The sequence below is a fragment of the Nycticebus coucang genome, chromosome 16, assembly GCF_027406575.1.
Source record: "Nycticebus coucang isolate mNycCou1 chromosome 16, mNycCou1.pri, whole genome shotgun sequence".
Lineage (NCBI taxonomy): Eukaryota > Metazoa > Chordata > Mammalia > Primates > Lorisidae > Nycticebus > Nycticebus coucang.
The window spans coordinates 59,985,747-60,009,297 of record NC_069795.1 but is presented as its reverse complement, the minus strand read 5'-3'; the positions used below and the strand labels follow the sequence as shown (position 1 = coordinate 60,009,297).

At 36.0% G+C, this 23,551-nt stretch overlaps 1 protein-coding gene across 10 annotated transcripts in view; it reads left to right on the top strand.

Annotated features, from left to right (window-relative positions):
• LOC128567619 (uncharacterized) overlaps nucleotides 1–23,551 on the top strand; it is a 170,028-nt gene that overhangs the window by 33,372 nt on the left and 113,105 nt on the right. For 2 of the 10 annotated variants that reach the window (XM_053564971.1, XM_053564965.1), the window contains exon 2: nucleotides 23,411–23,468. The exons of the other annotated variants lie outside the window; for them this stretch is intronic. The gene's annotated coding sequence lies outside the window, so the exon portion shown is untranslated. The remainder of the gene's footprint in view (nucleotides 1–23,410; nucleotides 23,469–23,551) is intronic. 10 annotated transcript variants of the gene reach the window in all.

Genomic DNA, 23,551 nt, shown 5'->3' with positions numbered 1-23,551 from the left:
TATTTTTTATTGTTGGGGATTCATTTAGGGTACAAGAAACCAGGTTACAGTGATGCATTTGTTAGGTAAAGTCCCTCTTATCATTGTGTCTTGCCCCCTAAAAGGTGAGTAGTTTTGTGTTTTAAGAAAACTTGAGCCCATTGTACAGAGAATTACCATTTATTCTCCTCCCCTCCCCAGTTTTCCCCTATTATTAATCTCTTGCATGTGTGGAACATTTGTTACAATTGAGCCAATATTGATACATTATTCACTGAAGCCCATAGTTTGCATTAAGGTTCACCTTTTATATTGTAACATCTTTTTTTTTTTTTGAGACAGAGTGTTACTTTGTCAGTAGGGTGCCCTGTCATCATAGCTTACAGCAACCTCAAACTCTTGGGCTCAAGTGATCTTCTTACCTCAGCCTCCCAAGTAGCTGGGACTACAGGCGCCCACCACAACACCTGGTTGGGGGGGGGGGTGTCTCACTCTTGCTCAGGCTGGTCTTGAACCCGTGAGCTCAGGCAACCCACTCACCTCGACCTCCCAGAGTGCTGAGATTACAGGCATGAATCACTATGCCTGGCCACATCTATGGATTTTGACACATGTATAATGGCAATTCTCTTTTGTTATAACAGATCCAGTAAACCAATTAGATTAAATAGATTGTCATTAATTTATAGCAGCAATAAACTTAGAAACACCTTATGTAAAATTGGCTACTCGCAAAAATTTTCAGCTGCCTACTAGACATTGCCGATTATGTTTCCCTATGCCCACCATGTCTAAACTCTGATTTATTATCTTCTTCCCCAGGAAAAATTCTCCCTCCAAGTCTCTAGTTCTGTCAGTGGCACAACTTTGCCAGCAAGCAGAGTAACTCCTGCTTTATATGCTGGGGTCAGGATGGCACAACTGGTGCTCATACAGTTATGAGTGTTAATTAAGTTCTTTAATTTCATTTTTGCCTTCCTGTTGCAACCTCAAAACAATAAAATTTAGTACCAATTACTTTAGATTAAGACCCAGAAAACCTAGATACCGATATTAACCTTGATACTCATATTGAACCAGATGTGGAACTTTAAACACGGTCCTTTACCACACTGGATTTCAGTTTCCTATAAAATGGGCCATGGGATTAGATGATTTCTCAGCTGATTTCCAGCTCTAATTTAGTAACTCCTCATTCTCTTTCATTCCCTATCCTGGTGACTTTTTCTTCACTTTCTCTCATCTTGCAGCCATCATCTATCCAGGTCCATTTATCTCATGCCTGTGTTAGCATAACCAAATTTGGATTAGGCTCCCTGCAATCACTCCACATTATCAAATGTAAGACTGGAGAGTGAATCACCCTGAAATGCTGCTTTTTATCTCTGTACATTTGTGCTCAAAATATTGAATAGTTTCCTATTAACCTGGAGATGTACTAAGCATCAAATATTAATTCATTTGTTTCTCCTAGGCCAGAACTTGCAAATATAAGTGCCTCCAGAGGCCAAGCAGGCAAAAGAAAGGAAAAACTGGTTAGATATTATAGCCCATTAACTACTACATGTCCTACTGAAAAGAAAGTTGGTGAAATTTGGCTTCTTCATATTGCTACCATGTGGGAAAGTGGACCTAGTGATGCCAGCAAGATCTTTCAATAGTTGAAGGAAAAGGAATTGATATTTCTTTGTAAAACATCACAATTTTTAAACGTTGACAAGTATTTTACTTTGTGATTTTATTTTTTTGTTAATTATATAAAAACTGCACCCAAAGTCAAAATGATATTGCAAGTTAAATTCACAGAAGTCTTGCCTCTATTTCTGTCCATTCCATTCTGTTTCATCCCTCCCCTTATAAGTGATTGCTTTCATTAGCTTTGTTGTAGCCTCCATCATTTATTTTTAAAAAATAAAAATGTTATATATATATACTTATATTTCTTTCAATTTCCTACACAAACAATAGCATACTATAAACGTTGTCTGCCTCTTGTTTTCTTTTTTCACTTACTATGTTCTGAATTTATGTTAGTATATGGATAACTTTCTCATTTCTTTGCGCAACTATATAGGATTTTATGTAGGATATACTATTGTTTATTTCAGCAATTGATAAACTACAACCTGATGGCTAAATTTAGCCTAAAACTTGTTTTTTATGGCCAAGTTAAGAATAAGTTTTATCTTTCTAAATGATTGAAAACAAAATCAAAAGAATAATAATATTTTATGACATGAAATGTATATAAAAGTCAAATTTCACTGTCCACAAAGTTTTATTAAAACATAGTCATGATAATATGTTTATTATCTATGGCTGCTTTTATGCTATAAGAGTTGAGTACTTCCAAGAGAGATCATGTGACCCACAAAGCTAAAATATTTATTCTGTGTTTTTTTACAGAAAAAGTTTGCCAACACTGGTTTATCCAGACAGTCTATTATTGTAGATGTTTTGTTGTTTCCAGTGTACTGAAAATAATAAATAAATAAATGAATTAAATAAAGCCTTAAAGTATAGCCTTGGACATAATTTATTTTGTATTTTTGCCAGTATATATTTACAATAGATGTTTAGAATTATAATGGCTGTATCAAAAGGTAATGCACATGTAATTGCAGTGAAATTTGGCAAATTACTTTCTTTTTTTTATTTATTTGCAAATTACTTTCTGTAGGCATTGTATAATTTTTACCTTCCCACCAACAGTGTATGAGATACCTGTATATCCACAGCCTAGCCAGGGGAACATATTGGCAACTATTAATTAAGTTGTTTTAACGCAAAGACCCCAAAAAGGTATGTCTAAACATAAGCTGCAGTAAGGGCTACACTTATCTGCAGAACTGCAATGTATTATTGGTCAGGTTGTGTTGTGCAAGAAGGGGTCCAGTTCTAGGAGACAAATGGAGACAGAAAGCCATCCTTCTTCACCTAATTTTGTGACCTGGTATGGGCCTGTCTGTGTCTCTGGAGAAAAAAAAAAATACCTTTGCCTCATTAGTCCAGCCAGAGAGAGTCACCATTTTCTAGTCTATTCAGTGGATGGGACTTTTTGCAGTTTATTTACTACAGAGAGTGAGAGACTGGGGAAGGGGAGCAGCTCCCCAATTTGTGTTACCAATTGTAGGTCATTTAGATGTAGGACTCATTTCACCCACCTCTTTTTCCTGCTCTTCCCTAATATCTACTTTGCAAATGCATATCATCCTATGCTAGCTCAGTTCCAGTATTCTCAGTGAAGTTTTTCTTAATTATTCTCATTCAACTTTTATTTTTCTTTTTAATTTCTATCACCTTTCTTATGTCTCACAGCCTGTCATTAAACTGGTTCATTTCCTTGATTGTTTTATCTCGTCACCTTCTTTTGCCCCTCCTCTTTCTTAAACCACTTTTCTATCTCCTATCCCCTTCCCTCTTACAGACCCTGTTTCCCAAAAATAAGACATCCTCCAAAAATAAGACCTACTTACAGGAAAGATAAGACGTCCCCTGAAAATAAGACCTAGCGCATCTTTGGGAGCACACCTTAAAATAAGACACTGTCTTATTTTCGGGGAAAGACACCTAGTGCATCTTTGGGAGCACACCTTAAAAAAGACACTGTCTTATTTTCGGGGAAACAGGGTAGTAGAGTGGTAGGAACATAGCAAATGTAGTGGATGAAGGCAAACACATACTGAAGGAGATGCATCACATTTTCCAAAAGTGCATTCAGAAAACACCTAGAGACTCCCACTGGATGGACTTACTGGGGGGATGGTGTATATTTGAATAAATGCTAACAGGGAGGATCTGATGGTCTTCCCCTACCCCCGATTAGCATTAATTAATGTCATATTAGAGGTAAGTGTTAGTTGGGGGTCAAGATAAGCTGAGGTCAGAACCATCAAGGCAACTACAGATAATAGGATATGGATGAAGAACCAATGGGTGGGAAATCAGGATGGTTTGCAGGAATGCTAGGTGCTACCAAGTGCTCTGTTTCCAGACAGAGAAGCATCAATGTGAGGGTGCTAGGATGGTCTCATTGGCTTGTCGCTATTTAGCAAGAAGTGACTGGTTTATGGGGGCAAGGAAACTTTTTTTTGTTAAGATCTGATTAGTAAATATTTTAGCCCTGCAGGCCATAATGTCTCTTTTGTAACTACGTAACTGTTGTTGTATCTCAAAAGCAGCCATAGGCAATATATAAATGAATGAGTGCCGCTGTGTTATGATGTTATGATAAAAGAATTATGCACACTAAAATGTAAATTTTATATAATTTTCATGTCAGTTTTTAAAAATGTATTTAAAAGTGTGAAAACTATGCTTCTCTCACAAGCTGCATAAAAACAGGCAGTGGCTTTTATTTAACCCCCCTGATATAAAGGCACAGATCTATCAAGAAGCTGAGTTCCTTGCTTGTTTCTATCCATGAAACCATCCATTAGTATGTTTGATTTGGGCTGTTTGTGAAATAATTTTCTTGTACAGAAATTGGTATGATTGGTAATTTGGAAAATAAAATTGCTATTTCTATTCTTCCTTATAAAATAATGATAATGGTAATTGTTGCCAAGTACCTATTACATGTCTTGTAATAGGTACCTATTACAAGTACCTATTACAAATCTTTCATATATTGCTTAATCCCACCATTCTTAGGAGAATTGAAAGCTTCTGTAACTTGCTTGATGTCACACAGCTAGTTAATAACTAATCCAGAATTTAAACACTGAAACACAGAATGTGCACATACTTATGAATGAATCTAGCTTAAAATTGGGGTAAAGGCCTATCATTTAAATAGTGTTAGTAGGTAAAACATACACCATGATACAGATGGAGCACTCCAAATCTGAAAATCTAAAATCTGATATATTCTAAAATCTGCAACTTTTTGAGCACTAAAACACACTCAAAGGAAATGCTCCTTGGAGCAGTTTGAATTTTGGATTTTCAGATTTGGGATGTTCTCCTGGATAATGCAAATATTAAAATGGCTGAAAAATCCAAAATCCAAAACATTTCTGACCCCAAATATTTCAAACAAAAACTATCTAACCTTTAATAGTAAAGTACACTCTTTTACCAGTCAAGTTTCACAGTTTAAAGGAGATTTAAGTGCTACCAAAATGTCTTTTGCAAGGTGAAATTAGTACAAAACTTCAGTAAAAAGTTCATCAATTTAGAGTTTCAGATTATGATGTGATAATCAATAGGCAGCACATGACCTGTGCAGTTGCATAGGGTCCTGCATGTAAAGGCCCTGTACTCATGCTTGGTTTGATGCTCTGCTGTTGATATTTTGAAATTATTCATTAGTTGACAAAGGGCCTTACATTTTCAATTTTGCACTGGGCCTTGCAGATTATATAGCCAGTCCTAATTCAAACAAAATTTTGTTATCGTATGATCTGTACCTTTTTTTCATTCTCTAAGAATTCCTAGGATGTTTATGTATGGGGTTGCCAAATTAATTAGTGTTTAATTCATTACCTTCAAGTTTATTCACAGTTATCTATTGTGTTTAGACAACAACAAAGAAGTCTTTTCAAAATTGGAACGAAAATATTTTCTACCTAGAATTCTTACTTTACATAAAGTATCAAGCACGAGGGTATTGAGAAGAAAAATATTTTTGGTCAGCAAAGATGTAAAAAATTTGCCTCCAGCAATGCAGGGAGTAAATCAGGAAATAGTTGCTTCAATCCAGCAGAATTGTCCAGGCAGTCCCAGGATGGCTATGCAGTACGTCTGGAGAGCAGCAATCCCAAATGAAGCAGCAAGTTGAGATAGAAACTGGGTGGTTAGGGTGGGAGTGAAGGGGGACCCACTTGATAAGTACTTGATATGATGAGACTTCAGAAAATTCAGAAAGAAACTGCAAGAATAAAGTAAAATAATTAGGAATTCCAGGAACAAATTCAAAAAGCTGCATAAGAAAGGAAATATTGCTATAGTACAACTATCTGGCTGCCAGTCCAATTACTTGATTCTATAGTGAATATTTATATATACTGAAAATAACCTAAACACTCTAAAGTTATTTTACTAAAAATTATATAACTGTATTGGAAGAATTAGGGAAGAGGTTGTCATTATAATAGCTAAATGTTCATTTATCAGCAAGGACATAAATATAATAGTATCTAATATTGATAAATTAAGAATAGTAATATAAACATTAGTTATAAATACTGAAGCTTGCATTTCAAAAATGGTTCTCTAGGGAACAGGACTTGATGTTAGGGAGCTATGAAGAAAGAAATAGTCGATACTTATTTTAATACTTTCACTACTTTTTGATTTTTATAAGCATATGTATACATCACTTTTATATAAATATGATTTTAAAATGATTATTTTCAAATTTCAAAAGTTTTTAAACTTTTTAGTCAGCCTTTAAACTGATGGAAATGAACAGAGTGACTGTGCTGTAATCTGTTTAGTTTTCTCTGATAGACATATGAGGGAAATTTAAAAAATTCATGGAAAATGTGTATTATGAAAAAAAAAACTATTCATGGATTTCAAACCTTTTTGCACCAAAATAAACTTATGCTAATTTATTATAACATGTCTGAAGAGGCTCTAGTTTGAGGCACTAGAAAGGATATGGCATCAGCTTGAAAAGAGCCCCAATCAGAGCTACATGAATTTTACTAAAATTGAAGCAAGAGAAAACATCAAATTTATAGTAAAACTTGGGTGTAAAATGGTGAAGTCATTGATGCTTTATGAAAAGATTATGGGGACAATGCCCCAAAGAAATCAGCAGTTTATGAATGGATAACTCATTTTAAGAAGAAACGAGATGATATTGAAGATGAAGCCCTCAGCGGAAGACTATCGACATGTTTGCGAGGAAAAAATTTGTCTTGTTTGTGCTCTAACAGAAGAGGACTGACAATTAACAGCAGAAACAATAGCCAACATCATAGACATCTCAGCTGGTTCAAGTTACACAATTCTGACAGAAAAAAATAAGTATTATTTCCAGTAGATTGCTGCCACAACATTTTTCCAGATCAGGTACAGAGAATAGTAGTGCATTCAGTGGAAATTTCAAACAAGTGTGATCAAGATCCCAAAGTAGTTCTTAGAAGAACTGAAATATGTCTTTACCAGTGTGAGCCTGAGGTGAAGCACAGTGGAAGAAATTGCTACTAAGAGATGGAAGGGGCCCAGTGAAAGCAAAGGGGTTGGTCAAGAGTAAGATCACAGCAACAGTTTATTGGGATGTTCAAGGCATTTTGCTTTTTGACTTTCTTGAAGGACCGAAGAATAATAACAACTGCTTGTAATGAGAGTGTTTTGAGAAAGTTGGCCAAAGATTTAGCAGAAAGATATTGTGAAAAGCTTTGCCAGAGAGTCTTTTTTCACCATGACAAGACTCCTCATTCTATCATTAAACAACAGTAATTTGTGTGGAAGTTTGGATGGAAAATCATTAGGCATCGATCTTACCGTTCTGATTTGCCTCCTTTTGACTTTTTTTTTTTTTGTCTCCCTAAAAAATCTGTAATGGACACCCATTTTTCTTCAGTTGATAATGTTAAAAAGACTTCATTGATGCAGTTAAATTCCCAAGACCCTTTAAGAATGGACTAAGTGCTGGCATGTCACATACAAAAAGATGGAACTTATATTGAGAAATAATTTATTTTTCCTTTTTGTCTTTTCATTCTACTTTTCCATAAACTGTTTGAAATCTTCTTGTGGTAAGAGACCCTATTTTCCAAACTAGCCTATGGAGTTTTAGTCCATATGTTTTAATTCTTACTTTACTGATAGAAGTGTTTTAAAACTTAATTAGCTATAAAGGGATTTTAGGTACTTGGATGAAAGGTTTAGTCAATGTTGAAGCTACTTTTTCTAATGAGAATTTTTAAGGTACATTTAGCTATGACTTTTATTTGACACCAAATGATGAGAAAACATAGGAAATGGAATATCAGAACTACCACTGTGACATTTTTTTATACTCTGCTTCACTTTTTAAAACTTTGCACATTTTTAAAATCAAAAGAAAATTAGCATTTATACTTCCCGGAGGTCACTAAAGTGAAGGAGGAATAAAATGTACATAGTAAAGTTAAATCAAGTTTTAAATATAACAAAAATTAACTGTGAAGACATATGTAAGATGAAAAGGTTTAATGATTTTAACATATGTCCTGTCATCACCTGGTATCAGGTGGTATTGAAGAAAGAGAAGAATGTTGTGATATAAAAATTTAAAGAGCATTTATTGAGCACTGACTATATGCCAGACCTTGTTGCTAGTTTCTTTCAAATATATCTCTTCCAATCCTTCTCACTTCCATTGTGCAGATACAGAAATGATCTTCAGAAATGTTAAGTGACTTGTTCAAAATTACATAAGCAATATGGCAAATTTACCACTGAGTCTAATTCTATGTTGTATCCAGTTCAACATGCCATGGGATTTTCTAATAAAGCAAGTGAAACAGAAATGTAGATGATGAGACAGGAGAGAAGAGAGAAGAGCGGAGAGAGAGAGAACATGAACACAGGGTACAGTGGAAACTGTGTCAATTTGGTACCACATTAAAAAAAAAATTGAGATGCAAAGTGAACCTGAAACTTTCCAGTAAAGTTTGTTTTAGGTTGGACAAGCAGAAAGAAGATGAAGATAATTTGGGGAGATTTGGACTCAGGCTAGTTTAAGAAACAGGAAAAATAGTGGCTGGGTGCGGTGGCTGGTGCCTGTAATCTCAGTACTCTGGGAGGTGGAGGTGGGTGGATTTCCTGAGCTCCAGAGTTGGAGATCAGCTGAGCAAGAGCAAGACCTTGTCTCTGAAAACTAGACAGGTGTTGTGGTGGGTGACTATAGGCCCAGCTACTTAGGAGGCTGAGGCAAGAAGATCACTTGAGCCCAAGAGTTTGAGGTTGCTGTAACTATAATGCCATGGTACTCAACTGAAGGCAATAAAGTGAGACTCTATCTCAAAAATAAATAAATAAATAAATAAATAATAAAAAAGAGAAAGAAACAGAAAAAATAACTTAAATCTTAAATCTCTAGATTGGTAATTCTCAAAGCATGATCCCTGGAGTAGCAGCATCAATATTACCTGAGAGTTTATGAGAAATACAAATTCTTGGACCTCAATCTAGACCCAGACCCAGACCCATGCTTCTCAAAATTCAGGTGCATAGGAATTACATGGACAGCTAGTTACGACAAAGATTCCTGGGACCCACCCTCAGTGATTCCAAGTCAGCTGGCCTTTGTATTTGAATTGTAGATCCCGATCCTGTAGTATATTATCAATTAATTTTTGTTCAAAGAGCAGATAAATGAATGACTGTTTCATCCAGACAAGGAATTAGGAAAAGGCAGTGAGATAAGTAGAAAGGATGGTTAGAATTGGTTAAAGAATCGGGAAGATATATAGAATAGCTAGATCAAACTTTAAAGACCTAGTAGTTAAGGTTGAACTGAGTGGGGTTGAGGTTTGCATCAAGCACTTGTGCTAAGAGATAATTGAGCACTTTCCTCAGTAGCTCTAGTTTGGTTTTATTCCTCTGGATTTACTAAGTCTGAAACATGGCAAGAAAGGGGGCCTTTTTGTCTGTGATTGTAGCTAGCTTTATCCAAAAGCCCATGGATCATTGAAGGGAAGGTGGAGCAAGTAGAAATTAATTTCTGATATTCACCATCATTTTTTTTTTATCTCTAAGGTAACTCTCAAAATGAGATGTTTGGCCAAGACCCTAATGACTAATTTCTTTCTTCCTTTCACATCAGCAGTAAGAAGCAGTTCTGGGGGACATAGACTTTTTTCTTAAAGTGCAGTTTTGTAGTAGAAAAAATGGAATCCTAAAATAAAAAGTTAAAACTTAGAAAAAATTAAGTATTTAATATAAAGCATATTTTAGTCTTAAAAAAATCCCATACCCCCATATCTTAATACCATTTTCAATTTATTACTCAAATCTGTAAAGAAATGTGGAAGCCACATTTTCAGATTCAGTTGAACATACTGTATGTGGTGTTATGAATAAAGAATTATATAGGTTCTTTGTAAATTTGGGGTCACATAACAAAACAAACACGTCTATACCAGAATTCAAAAATTCACAGAAAATAATTGTGAAAGAAAAGCAGTTTTTCCCTTTCTTTCAGAGAGAGGCCAGAAGATTCATAGAATTCTAGAGTAGGGAGGAACACTTGGGAAGCTCAAACACTATTCATTCTAAACAGAGAAAGAGAAAATAAAAGGAAAAATAAAGTTCGATTATGTGTCCTAGATACTAAAGGTAAACAAAAATACAAATGCTAAACCTCTGAATTACAATTACTGTAGAGGACAGTGCCCCACTGTGCTGGAAATATTATTTTTTCAGTTAGTTAAAGATATTAGAATTGTTTCTCAAATGTTGGCTTTTGAATCTATCCTACTTTGGGTTGTTCCAGAAACAGACCCTGAGATAAGGATGTCAGTTCAAGTGGTTTATTTGACGGTGATCTTAGAAAACAACAGTGGGGAGGTAAGGGAATGAGATAGAGAAGGGAAGGCAGCTAATAAACTATACCTCATTTAACAAATTACCTCTGAGGATAAAAGGAACTTAATCCTGCTGCAGAACTCTGGACCTGGTGGAGAACTTGTGCCTCAAAATTCTCCCATCAACTCCAACAATGAGTCATTAGTTAGAGATGGGATGAGAAGCGTGGGTAATTCTCTGGCTCTGCTGATTTGAGATGTCTGTGGGCAGTGAGCGCTCCACCCAGGGTCATCTATAGGATTTGCAGGGGTTGGAGCAAAATCAAAATGAAACTGTGACTCCATACCGAATCTCAGAGTCATAGCATTCTATAATAGACATACTCTTATTTGACAATGTGAATGTTACTTTCTTTGCATTATTATTATTATCATTGCTTAGTATTTCGATGCAGCAATTCTCTGATTTCTTTTCTGAATGTATTTATGTTCGTTCATTCTTTACAAGGTTTTTGTTTCTAGTCCTTATCTTAAACATTGTTATTGTTAATTAAATTTTAAGCCTCTTTAATTTTGTGAAGGCAAAAAATGGAAACCTAATAAACACATGTATATGTAAAAATATATATATATTTTTTACATATTCAGGTGTTTTTTTTTTCTTTTTTTCTTTCAAAGAAAGAAACTTGTGAGATCACTTGTGAAAGAAGCCTTTTTCCATTCTTCCCCTTTCTGTCACACACATACACACACACACACACACACACACACTTCTACTCACATGAAGATACTCACAGGAAAAGTGAAAACCCTCACAATTGGCTGGTCCTTGCTCCCATCCTATCCTGCAGTTGGACACATGGGTGTGCTGGATACATGTTCCTGACCCTGACTTTCATTCAAACTTGTGCACAGGTCCCCTCCAGGAACAGACGGAAGCAGAAGGACTGGGTCAACATAGGGAAGAGGCAGAGAGTCAGCAGGAGGAGGATGGAGAGTGTATCAGAGGAGGTGCCACGCCTCTGTGCAGCCCTATTGTCCCACAGACTTTACTTACAGAATCAAATTCAAAAATAAACATTAAGAATTTCAATATGGCAACTGCAAAGAATTAAACCCCACGCATGGGGCAACCCTTCTGAGTACAGGCACCCGTGCAGCTACACTGTTATACAGCTATGAAACCATCCTTGGTTCCACCAGCCAGACAAACCCTCTAATAGAGATGAAGATGCTGATAGCTGGAGACTAGAGTGGACTATAAGGGTTAAAGCCCAACAGGGTATGCTGCAGGTTCAAAGATTTAAACTGTAGATACCCATTCCTGTCATTAATCTCACCTTCCAAGTGAGATCATAGGGAGCTCTTTAAAAACCCTAGAAAAAGTTATTCCAAAACTTCTGGATAATCTTTCCTTTTGGCTCACTCCTATCCATCAGGGACTTATGTTGTACATCTTGCTTTATCAGCCATGGTAACACTTATGACTTTCTTAAGTAGGCTCAATCATGTATTGAATATGTTTGTTGAGCTCCTATTATGTACTAGACACTGTGCTAGGTGTTAGATACTTAGTGATGAGCAAGACTTACAAGCTCTCTATTATAATGGTGATTATATTCCAAGTTTTACTTAAGAAATCTGCTGATTGTATCTCACTGAAATCTCCCTACCTCTTGGAAATAATGCTAGCATATGGGAAAGAGGAAAAGTGATACCGTTATTTCAAGTCTGTTGCAGACCTTGAGAATTATTCGTGAAAATGCAATAGCTACATTTGCCTACCTTTTAAATCCATTTAGAATCCTTGCTAAGCTATAAATTCAGTGGAAAGTCCCTTGGGTTAATTATAGATTATATAAAAAATAGTTCTTTCTATTCCTTTCCACAATAATAAGCTCACCAGCATATCATCCAGGATAAACACGTAAGTAGTAGTTTTTAATATACTGTGGTTCCTAATTGTCCTAAGATTGCTCTAAAGAGCAAGGCTATTTAACAATTTGTCTGTACTTCTCCACCCAGTTCATGGGGTTCACTTTTTCTTATCAACGTGAATTAAGCAGAAACTCATTTTCCCTTTGGGACTCCACCAGTTATGATCTCAAAACTGCTCCTGCTTTCCAACCTGTCTCCTTGTCTTAACAAAAAACAAAACAAACAAAAGAACTGTTCCTGAACATTTGAATCTTAACTTTTACTGTTCCTTTGCAATATGAAAACAGCACTACATAGGTGGTTTGCCTCTTTTTTACTCTATCTTTGGTGTGAAGCAGATTTTAGAAAATAACTCATTCACACCAATGAGGCTTGCAGAACTGTGAAACAAAATAATTCTCACTTTGTTTCTTAGAGAAAATGGTCATTGTTTCTTATTTCTGAGGTAGTTCTTGGGATGACAGCTGAAATGGTAAGAATAATTCAGAAAAATAGCTGTGTGCATCACAAAAGCCCAAGTGTAATCTTTTCTATTATACAACTAATCATCAGCTCTTACTGACAGTTGATACTGTATATTAAGACAAGAGGCATTTATATTCCTAGATATGGTATGAAAAGCCTCTTATCTTTCTTTCACCATATTTGTAGTCATTTCAAATACTATTTTCAGCATACACTATGTATATTGTAAACATATGGGAGTAATGTATCTCAGAACATACCTATTTAAAACGAAGCAATCTTTATACATTTGATTGGAGATGATCACACATCACTTGCATAAGAGACACCAAAATAAAGAAAATCATGTAGAAATTAGTTTCTTATCAGTGCTGAAATACATATTGATGGCGTGTGTACATACATTTCACTGATAAAATCATTTGGAAGTAAAGGATTTAGGAGGCTTAAATCATGTTTTGTGCCACTTTCAAACTTTTTTGTTTTTAATATCATATTGTAGAGTAGTAATTCCAGGACGTTCCATTAATGAAAAATGACAATAGCAGAAGCAATTCTCCATTTTTCATTTATAAAATCTCTACTATTAAGGAAACATATGAGAAAATCCTATATAAGTGAACTTCCATCTGAGTGAAATAAGTATTAAACTAACTTTAATCTGTTTTGATTGCTCTTTTCCATATCTAGTGCAGAACCTCTAGCCCCCTGCAAACCTTCCCACGGTGATTTTTAATGGTTATTATTATTATGGTGCCTTCCATTTTCTTTATTTTCCTTATCTCCAACTCTGACCTAAATCTGAAGATGTCTGATGCTGAGGAGTCCATTTTCTACTAGGTTACACGAGGGTTCCCTGTGACAGCTGTCCATGTGGCCCATGGATGTCCTGCTTATATCTTGCTCTGACTTGCTGCTGTGAGAGGAATGGATCTCACTCTTTCTGGGCATTGCTCTCTTGGCAGTTATTTCCTTCTACTGTTAAGTTATCCTTCAAGTAATGTGACAGGATCCTCCAAAAAGTCAAAATTTTCACTACTAATTAAGTATTTTCTCTTGCTTCTGCCATCAGAAGCATATTCTATGCTGAGCTTTCACTCTTCCAGTTCTCAAGTCTCAAACCCAGGATGGCCCTGGATTCTTCCTGTTCCTTTGCACCCTACATCTAACCCATAAGTAAACTCACTTGCCTCTATTTTTCAATATGTCCAAAACCTAAATGAAAGCACAGGTTAAAGAATAAAATGGTCGTTAACTTAGTCTCTTTTATGTTGCTAGGACAAAATTCCCCAGGCTGGGGTATTTGTGAATGTAAAGCTAGTGAATGATGATATCAATGTACACAGCTATGATTTAATAAAAAAAAAAAAGAAAAAAAATATGTCCAAAACCTGACCAGTGTTCACCACCTTCATCTAAGTCTTCATCACCTCTTGCCTGGGCTATTATGTTAATAATGGCTTCCTGACTGATGTCCTTGCTTCCAATTTTGCTGCTAATCCAGAAGCCAGAGTGATCATTTAAAAACCTGTGGCATGTTTCTGCTCTCACAACTCCAATGTTGTCTATCTTATTCAGAATGAAATAAAAGGGATTAACCTTGTTTCACAAAGCCTTAAATGATCGAGCTCCTGGCCTCCTAATATTTCATCTTTACATCTGCCTCCCTCACTAACTCCTTACACCCAAGCCTCACGTTCATAAAGCATCTTCCCTCAACGTATAATTGTTCTTTGAAACTGATGACTTCTCAAAGAGGCCTTTCCTAATCTCATCACCTTACATTAAAAAAGTATCTTTTCGGGGAGGCGGAGCAAGATGGCAGCCGAGTAACAGCTTCCTTGCATCTGGGCACCGTGAGTCTGGAGACATAGGACTCCAGGCATCTCTGGCTGGTGAGATCTGCCTATCATCACCCCTGAGAGGATACAGGGAGTCAGCGAGAGACTTCTGGACCCCAAGAGGACGACTAAAACAGTGGAAAACCGGCAAGTGGTCACGTGTGTTCAATCCGTCTAAACCCGCCCGCAACTTCCACAGGCAAGAGAAATTAAAGAGCAAGAGGAAGTGAAAGGAAAATTAGGGCAAGGAAACAGATAAAAGAAATCACTCATGAGGAACAATCAGCAGAAAACTCCAGGCAACATGAAGAATCAGTCCAGAAAAACCCCGCCAAGGGACCATGAGGTAGCTACTGCAGAGGATTCCACCTATACAGAAATGTTAGGAATGACAGAAAGGGAATTTAGAATACACATGTTGAAAACAATGAAAGAAACGATGGAAACAATGAAGGAAACTGCTAATAAAGTGGAAAATAACCAAAAGGAAATTCAAAAACAGAATCAAATAAGAGATGAACGATATGAAGAATATAAAAAGGATATAGCAGAGCTGAAGGAAATGAAACAGTCAGTCAGGGAACTTAAAGACGCAATGGAAAGTATCAGCAACAGGTTAGATCATGCAGAAGAAAGAATTTCAGAGGTAGAAGACAAAGTTTTTGAGATAACTCAGGTAGTAAAAGAGGCAGAAAAGAAGAGAGAGAAAGCAGAACGTTCACCGTCAGAATTATGGGACTTTATGAAGCGTTCCAACATACGAGTGATAGGAATTCCAGAAGGGGAAGAAGAATGCCCCAGAGGAATGGAAGCCATACTAGAGAATATTATAAAAGAAAATTTCCCAAATACCACCAAAGATTCTGACACACTGCTTTCAGAGGGCTATCGGACCCCAGGTCGCCTCAACTCTAACCGAGCTTGTCCAAGACACATTGTGATGAACCTGTCCAAAGTCAAGACAAAAGAAAAGATTCTGCAAGCTGCCAGGAGTAAGCGCCAGTTGACCTACAGGGGCAAATCCATCAGAGTGACCACAGACTTCTCTAATGAAACTTTCCAAGCAAGAAGACAATGCTCATCTACCTTTAATCTACTTAAAGAGAACAATTTCCAGCCCAGAATTCTGTATCCTGCTAAGCTAAGCTTCAAAATTGATGGAGAAATCAAATCATTTACGGATATACAAACATTGAGGAAATTTGCCACAACAAGACCAGCTCTACAGGAAATACTTCAACCTGTTCTGCACACTGACCACAACAATGGATCAGCAGCTAAGTAAGATCTCAGAAATTAAAGGACAGAACCTAACCTCCACACTGATGCAAAAGATAAAACTAAGCAATGGACTCTCACAAAATAAGACGAATAGAATACTACCACACTTATCAATTATCTCAATAAATGTTAATGGCTTGAATTCCCCACTGAAGAGACATAGATTGGTTGACTGGATTAAAAAACACAAGCCATCCATTTGCTGTCTGCAAGAAACACACCCGGTTTGAAAAGACAAATTAAAGCTCCAAGTCAAGGGTTGGAAGACAGTTTTTCAAGCAAATGGCATTCAGAAGAAAAGAGGAGTTGCAATCTTATTTTCAAATACATGTGGATTTAAAGCAACTAAAGTCAAAAAAGACAAAGATGGTCACTTTATGTTGGTCAAGGGAAAAATACAACAAGAAGACATTTCAATTCTAAATATCTATGCACCCAATTTAAATGCTCCCAGATTCTTGAAACAGACCTTACTCAGTCTGAGCAATGTGATATCTGATAATACCATAATAACAGGGGACCTTAACACTCCTCTTACAGAGCTGGACAGATCCTCTAAACAGAAATTAAACAAGGATATAAGAGATTTAAATGAGACCCTAGAACAACTGTGCTTGATAGACGCATATAGAACACTCCATCACAAAGATAAAGAATATACATTCTTCTCATCACCCCATGGAACATTCTCCAAAATTGATCATATCCTGGGACACAAAACAAATATCAACAGAATCAAAAGAATTGAAATTTTACCTTGTATCTTCTCAGACCATAAGGCACTAAAGGTGGAACTCAACTCTAACAAAAATGCTCGACCCCACCCAAAGGCATGGAAATTAAACAATCTTCTGTTGAATAACAGATGGGTGCAGGAAGAAATAAAACAGGAAATCATTAACTTCCTTGAGCATAACAACAATGAAGACACAAGCTACCAAAACCTGTGGGATATTGCAAAAGCAGTTTTGAGAGGAAAATTCATCGCTTTAGATGCCTACATTTGAAAAACAGAGAGAGAGCACATCAACAATCTCACAAGAGATCTTATGGAATTGGAAAAAGAAGAACAATCTAAGCCTAAACTCAGTAGAAGAAAAGAAATATCCAAAATCAAATCAGAGATCAATGAAATTGAAAACAAAAGAATCATTCAGAAAATTAATGAAACAAGGAGTTGGTTTTTTGAAAAAATAAATAGAATAGATAAACCATTGGCTAGACTAATGAAGAATAGAAAAGTAAAATCTGTAGTAACCTCAATCAGAAATGATAAAAGGGAAATAACAACTGATCCCACAGAGATACAAGAGATCATCTCTGAATACTACCAGAAACTCTATGCCCAGAAATTTGACAATGTGAAAGAAATGGATCAATATTTGGAATCACACCCTCTCCCTAGACTCAGCCAGGAAGAAATAGAGCTCCTGAACAGACCAATTTCAAGCACTGAGATCAAAGAAACAGTAAAAAATCTTCCCAACAAAAAATGCCCTGGTCCAGATGGCTTTACTCCAGAATTCTATCAAACCTTCAAGGAAGAACTTATTCCTGTACTGCAGAAATTATTCCAAAAAATTGAGGAAGAAGGAATCTTCCCCAACACATTCTATGAAGCAAACATCACCCTGATACCAAAACCAGGAAAAGACCCAAACAAAAAGGAGAATTTCAGACCAATCTCACTCACGAATATAGATGCAAAAATTCTCAACAAAATCCTAGGCAATAGATTACAGCTTATCATCAAAAAAGTCATCCATCATGATCAAGTAGGCTTCATCCCAGGGATGCAAGGCTGGTTTAACATATGCAAGTCTATAAACGTTATCCACCATATTAACAGAGGCAAAAATAAAGATCACATGATCCTCTCAATAGATGCAGAAAAAGCATTTGATAAAATCCAGCATCCTTTTTTAATGAGAACACTGAAGAGTATAGGCATAGGTGGCGCATTTCTAAAACTGATTGAAGCTATCTATGACAAACCCACAGCCAATATTTTACTGAATGGAGTAAAAGTGAACCAGACAAGTTTGTCCTCTGTCACCTTTACTATTCAATATAGTGCTGGAAGTTCTAGCCAATACAATTAGGCAAGACAAGGAAATAAAGGGAATCCAAATGGGAGCAGAGGAGGTCAAACTCTCCCTCTTTGCTGACGACATCATCTTATGCTTAGAGAACCCCAAAGACTCAACCACAGGACTCCTAGAAGTCATCAAAAAATACAGTAATGTTTCAGGATATAAAATCAATGTCCACAAGTCAGTAGCCTTTGTGTACACCAGTAAGAGTCAAGATGAGAAGCTAATTAAGGACACAACTCCCTTCACCATAGTTTCAAAGAAAATGAAATTACCTAGGAGTATACCTAACGAAGGAGGTGAAGGACCTCTATAAAGAAAACTATGAAATCCTCAGAAAGGAAATAGCAGAGGATATTAACAAATGGAAGAACATACCATGCTCATGGATGGGAAGAATCAATATTGTTAAAATGTCTATACTTCCCAAAGCAATCTACCTAGTCAATGCCATTCCTATCAAAATACCAACATCGTACTTTCAAGATTTGGAAAAAATGATTCTGCATTTTGTATGGAACCGGAAAAAAACCCGTATAGCTAAGGCAGTTCTCTGTAACAAAAATAAAGCTTGGGGCATCAGCATACCAGATTTTAGTCTGTACTACAAAGCCATAGTGCTCAAGACAGCATGGTATGGGCACAAAAACAGAGACACTTCGAATCGAATTGAAAACCAAGAAATGAAACTAACATTGTTAAGTGTGGGTCCTAACAGGTGTTTGGTGGTAGGGCACCCTCCTGTACTGAAGGGTAGCTACTGGTACAAAATTTGGTATTTCTGGATCTTTGGGTAAATATTATAATTATAGCATTATATCCTACTGTCTTCATCTGCTTCATGTTATTTACAATATCAGAGACTGGATAAGTTATAAAGAAAAAGAAGTTGATTTGGCTTATGATTCTGATGACTGAAAAGTTCAAGATTGGGCATCTGCCTCTGGTGAGGGTCTCAGGTTGCTTCCACATGGGAAAGGGAGCTGGCTTGTGCAGAGATCACATGGTGAGAGGCAGGAAAAAGGGAGAGCAGAGAGATACCCGGTTCTTTTTAACATTCAGCTTTTATCAGAACTAATAGTGTGAGAACTCACTCACCATGGAGGGAGAGAAGAAACCATACTGAGGTTATCCAGGAGCCCACGGTCATCACTCTTTTCATCAGTGTACAAAAAGATACTTGCCACTTCTGAGATTCCAAGGGTTTTAGGAGCTGTTTGCCAGAGAACAAGGGCAGAGAAGATAGATAGATAGATAGATAGATAGATAGATAGATAGATATAGATAGATAGATAGATAGATAGATAGATAGATAGATAGATAGATAGATAGATAGATGTAGATATCTTGATGTATAGATATAGATTTCTTATTATATCACAAATAACACAAAATGGACTTTTTCTAAACATGTAGTTTCCAAAGATATATATGTAAATGGGAATGTGTTTTCCTGCCTTTGTCTTCAATGCCTTTTTTCTTTCTAATCCAAGTAATAGTTTATTTTCTTTATAAACGGCAATGTATTTAAAACCCTCCTTCAGAACAATGCAATTTAAATGAGCCTATTTTAAAATTGGCCATTTATCTGCAAGAAGCTTGATTAGGCCTAAACAGCTGTCCAAGTACACATTTTGAAAGTCTTATAAAAGTTTTGTTAATATCCTCTGAAACTAAAATCACTTTTCTAATCTGTAATTAGTCTCATTAATCCATGGGCAATAGTATTAGTGGCCTCTCAGGACTCTTGTAGACTAATAAGGGGGATCAGAGAAGCAGAGGAGAGAGATGGGGGAAAAACAAACAGAAGAATTAGGTCATAAGATAGATAGTAATTAAGTCCTTTACTTAACTAACAATCATAACATCTTTTGAACTTTTCAGAGGTTTCATGCCTGGGAAAAATGGGAACGTGAGAAAAATCAGATACAAATAAAGGATGACCTTATGGAGCATAGAATGCCAGTATAAAAATCTTGAGGCCTAGGGAAAACTTGTTCTAAAATTTCAATTCAAGTTCTTGAATTAGACAATCTCATTAAATAAGCATTCCCAGCCATTACCATAATATCATTTCTGCAGTGTTATGATTACAGAGAATGCCATAATTTAGAATTCTTCTATTAGAATTTTCAATAATCTTTGTTCACCTGAAAAATGGAAACTTGCCCACTTCTTCTAAATAATGTAATACTTTAAAGCAGGCGTCCTCAAACTTTTTAAACAGCAGGCCAATTCACTGTCCCTTAGACCGTTGGAGGTCCGGACTATAGTTTAAAAAAAAACAACTATGAACAAATTCCTATGCACACTGCACATATCTTATTTTGAAGTAAAAAATAAAATGGGAACAAATACAATTCACACCACCTCATGTGGCCCGCGGGCTGTAGTTTGAGGACCCCTGCTTTAAAGGCTACTGAATTACAATTATTTTGTTAATCTTTATATGCTAGGCTGAATGATTAATCCATCAAGGTTTAAAATCATGTTTTTCAGGTGTTTTGATATGGAATTAGTCTTTATCAATAGCCTAGATTTTTCCCTTTTTTCAGTAGAGGTCATTAGACTAGATTGGTTTAAAGCTATGGTTCTCAAACTTCAATGTACATTGGAGTCATCTGGAATCTTTGTTAAAATTGCTGGGCCCCGGGCGGCGCCTGTGGCTCAGTGAGCAGGGCGCTGGCCCTATATACCGAGGGTGACAGGTTCAAACCCAGCCCCGGCCAAACTGCACCAAAAAAATAGCCGGGCGTTGTGGCGGGCGCCTGTAGTCCCAGCTACTCAGGAGGCTGAGGTAGGAGAATCGCCTAAGCCCAGGAGTTGGAGGTTGCTGTGAGCTGTGTGATGCCACGGCACTCTACCGAGGGCAATAAAGTGAAACTCTGTCTCTACAAAAAAAAAAAAAAAAATTGCTGGTCCCCAATCTCAGAGTTTCATTCAGTAGGTTTGAGATGGACTCAAAAATTTTGCATTGCCAAACTCCTAGGTGGTGCTTATGCTACCGGTCTGGGTGCCATATTTTGAGTCTAGCATAATGTTAAATTAAGCAAGTGGTTATCTGATAAATAAGTTTGTTTGAATTTATGTTCTGTTCCTTTATTGGAAAGATATTATTGATCATCTAAATATAAATGTTTAGAAATAGATTGTTCAGATGTAGTTTTTAAAATTCTAAGGGCTCTTTGCTGTATCTTACCAAATATTACTTGGGGCTAATCTATAACACACATTCTCCAGATTGGAAGCATATGCAAAATTTGAAGTTCTAGCTGTAGAAGAACATCTACATATTTAAAAACCTATTAGCCCCTGACTTTCATCTCCTAAAACCAATCAAGTCAATAAACTCAAGAGAAGTACAGATAATATTGAAATATAGTCTAATTAACATCGTCTAGTTTGAATTATATTCATTGATTGCCAGATTAATACTTTATTTATACTGCACCTACTTCTAAAACTTTTTACTAATGCATCAAATCTAGCTTTCTTAGAAAGTCTTTCACCTACCCTGTATTTCTTTATATCTCCTTTACCTGAAAAAAATTCATAGATTAGATGTGCAAAGCCAAGCTATTAAGATGTGATTCACAATGAATAGATTCTAACTGGAAATAAATTCCTCACCCAACTATCTTTTGTTTAATTAACTATCCAGGCTGAAAGCTAAGGAAGGTACTATTGGAATAAAGATGAGAAACCAAAGAATATAAAATTTACTTCTAGGGTCACACTAAGAAAAAGAAAAAATACCCTCTTAATAGATCTTTTTCTTTATTTGGCAAAATTGCATTTGTCTTGCTATACATAATAGTGCAAATTTTATTTTTATGTAAGAAAATGGTTTCTATTGCTCATCTTCTCACACACATCATCTTCACAAATATATCTAACGCAGTGATGTCTCCTCTCAGCCTGTCTCTCCACCTCAGACAATACAGTGAAACACCACGGTGTCTCCTCTCTAGAGAAGATTGGCAGCATCACCTTGGACGTGGTACCATCAAGGTTATTTGGAATTGATAACCTGCCATCTTCCTTTATAGTCCCAGGGTGACTTGTTATTTTCACATGTCCTGATGGTAGCTATTTCATGTTAACTACTTTTTTCCCAGGCTTATGAGTTTGCAGAGGTGTTTCTAATTTATAAAACAATGCCTATCTTTTTAAATATATTTTTACGAAAAAAATAACAATTTCTATGAATAAAATACAGATATAAATATTATAAATTCATTTGAAATTGAATTTTGAAACATATAGAGTGGATAGCATATTCCCCAAAGTCAAACCTTAGCAGACTATATTACAATGACTTAAGACCCTTTTAGAAAAGATGCTATTCTTCCCTTCCTACTTTCACAGTCCTCATCTTAAAGAACTTGTCCATTTCTCATTCTTAGAGATATCTTTTCCTCAATTCTTGTAAAAATGTACCCCAAAAATGAATCCATATAAAAATGGACACCGGAATCTAATATTCTGATAAAGTTGATTGATATCAGGGGACGATCTAGGGTTTGAAAATGTAATTTAGAAATTTTAGGTAGGTGGCTGTAGAAGCTAGTTTTGGAAAATAATGTAGATTCAGAAATGGAGGATCCTATCTTTTATGCACCGAAAAGTACAGGGAAATTGCACATAGAAAAAGAGAAAAGGAATGCAGATCGCACAAAGAGCAGAGCTAGGAAAGTATTTGTGCTGGAGGGTTTGCCAACTTGCTTTACTGTTCCTGGACATCCTGCACATCTTGTCCTCTGAAACAGCTTTGCTTAAGCTAGTACAAGTGAATTTCTGTTTCTTGCAACTAACCAATGCTAGACTGGGGGACAATCATGGTTAAAAGTTCTGTATTTCCAGTTGGAGGGATAACAGTATAACAGAGATAACAGACTATATCACAGCCCTGATGTTGTTTAATTGAAATGTTTCTTATTATAATTTTTCTTTATTAATAATTTATTAATAAAGTGATGGATATATACATTAGCTTGATTTAACCATGCCATATTGTACTCAAAAATTATACCGTCATAAATATATACAATTGTTCATGAATTTATAAGAAAGAAAAGTTTAAATTAGAAAACTAAAAAGTAATACATGCTCCATGTAAAAAGAAATCAAAGAATACGAAAGTATGAAAAGTGAAAGATACATATTTCAAGTCTCACTTTGTGCTAATTACATTCCTCATAAGTAAATTCCTGTTAACTGTTGTTGTATCCTTCCAAATGTTTTATAATATGTTTATAAACAAAAACTCCATATTAATATACACTGTATATTATCTATCTATCCTATTTCAATTTAAATATAATGTCTCTTGTTTATTCTTTTCCAGTCAGCTGCAGGAAACATCTGCTCAAGCTTCTTCTGTGTAAATCTTTCATGGGTCGGAGGTCAGCCATCAATTGCTTTTTAATCTTCCTTTGTCAAGGTCAAGCAATCTCAGTTCAATTAACTTTTCATTGGTAATTCTATT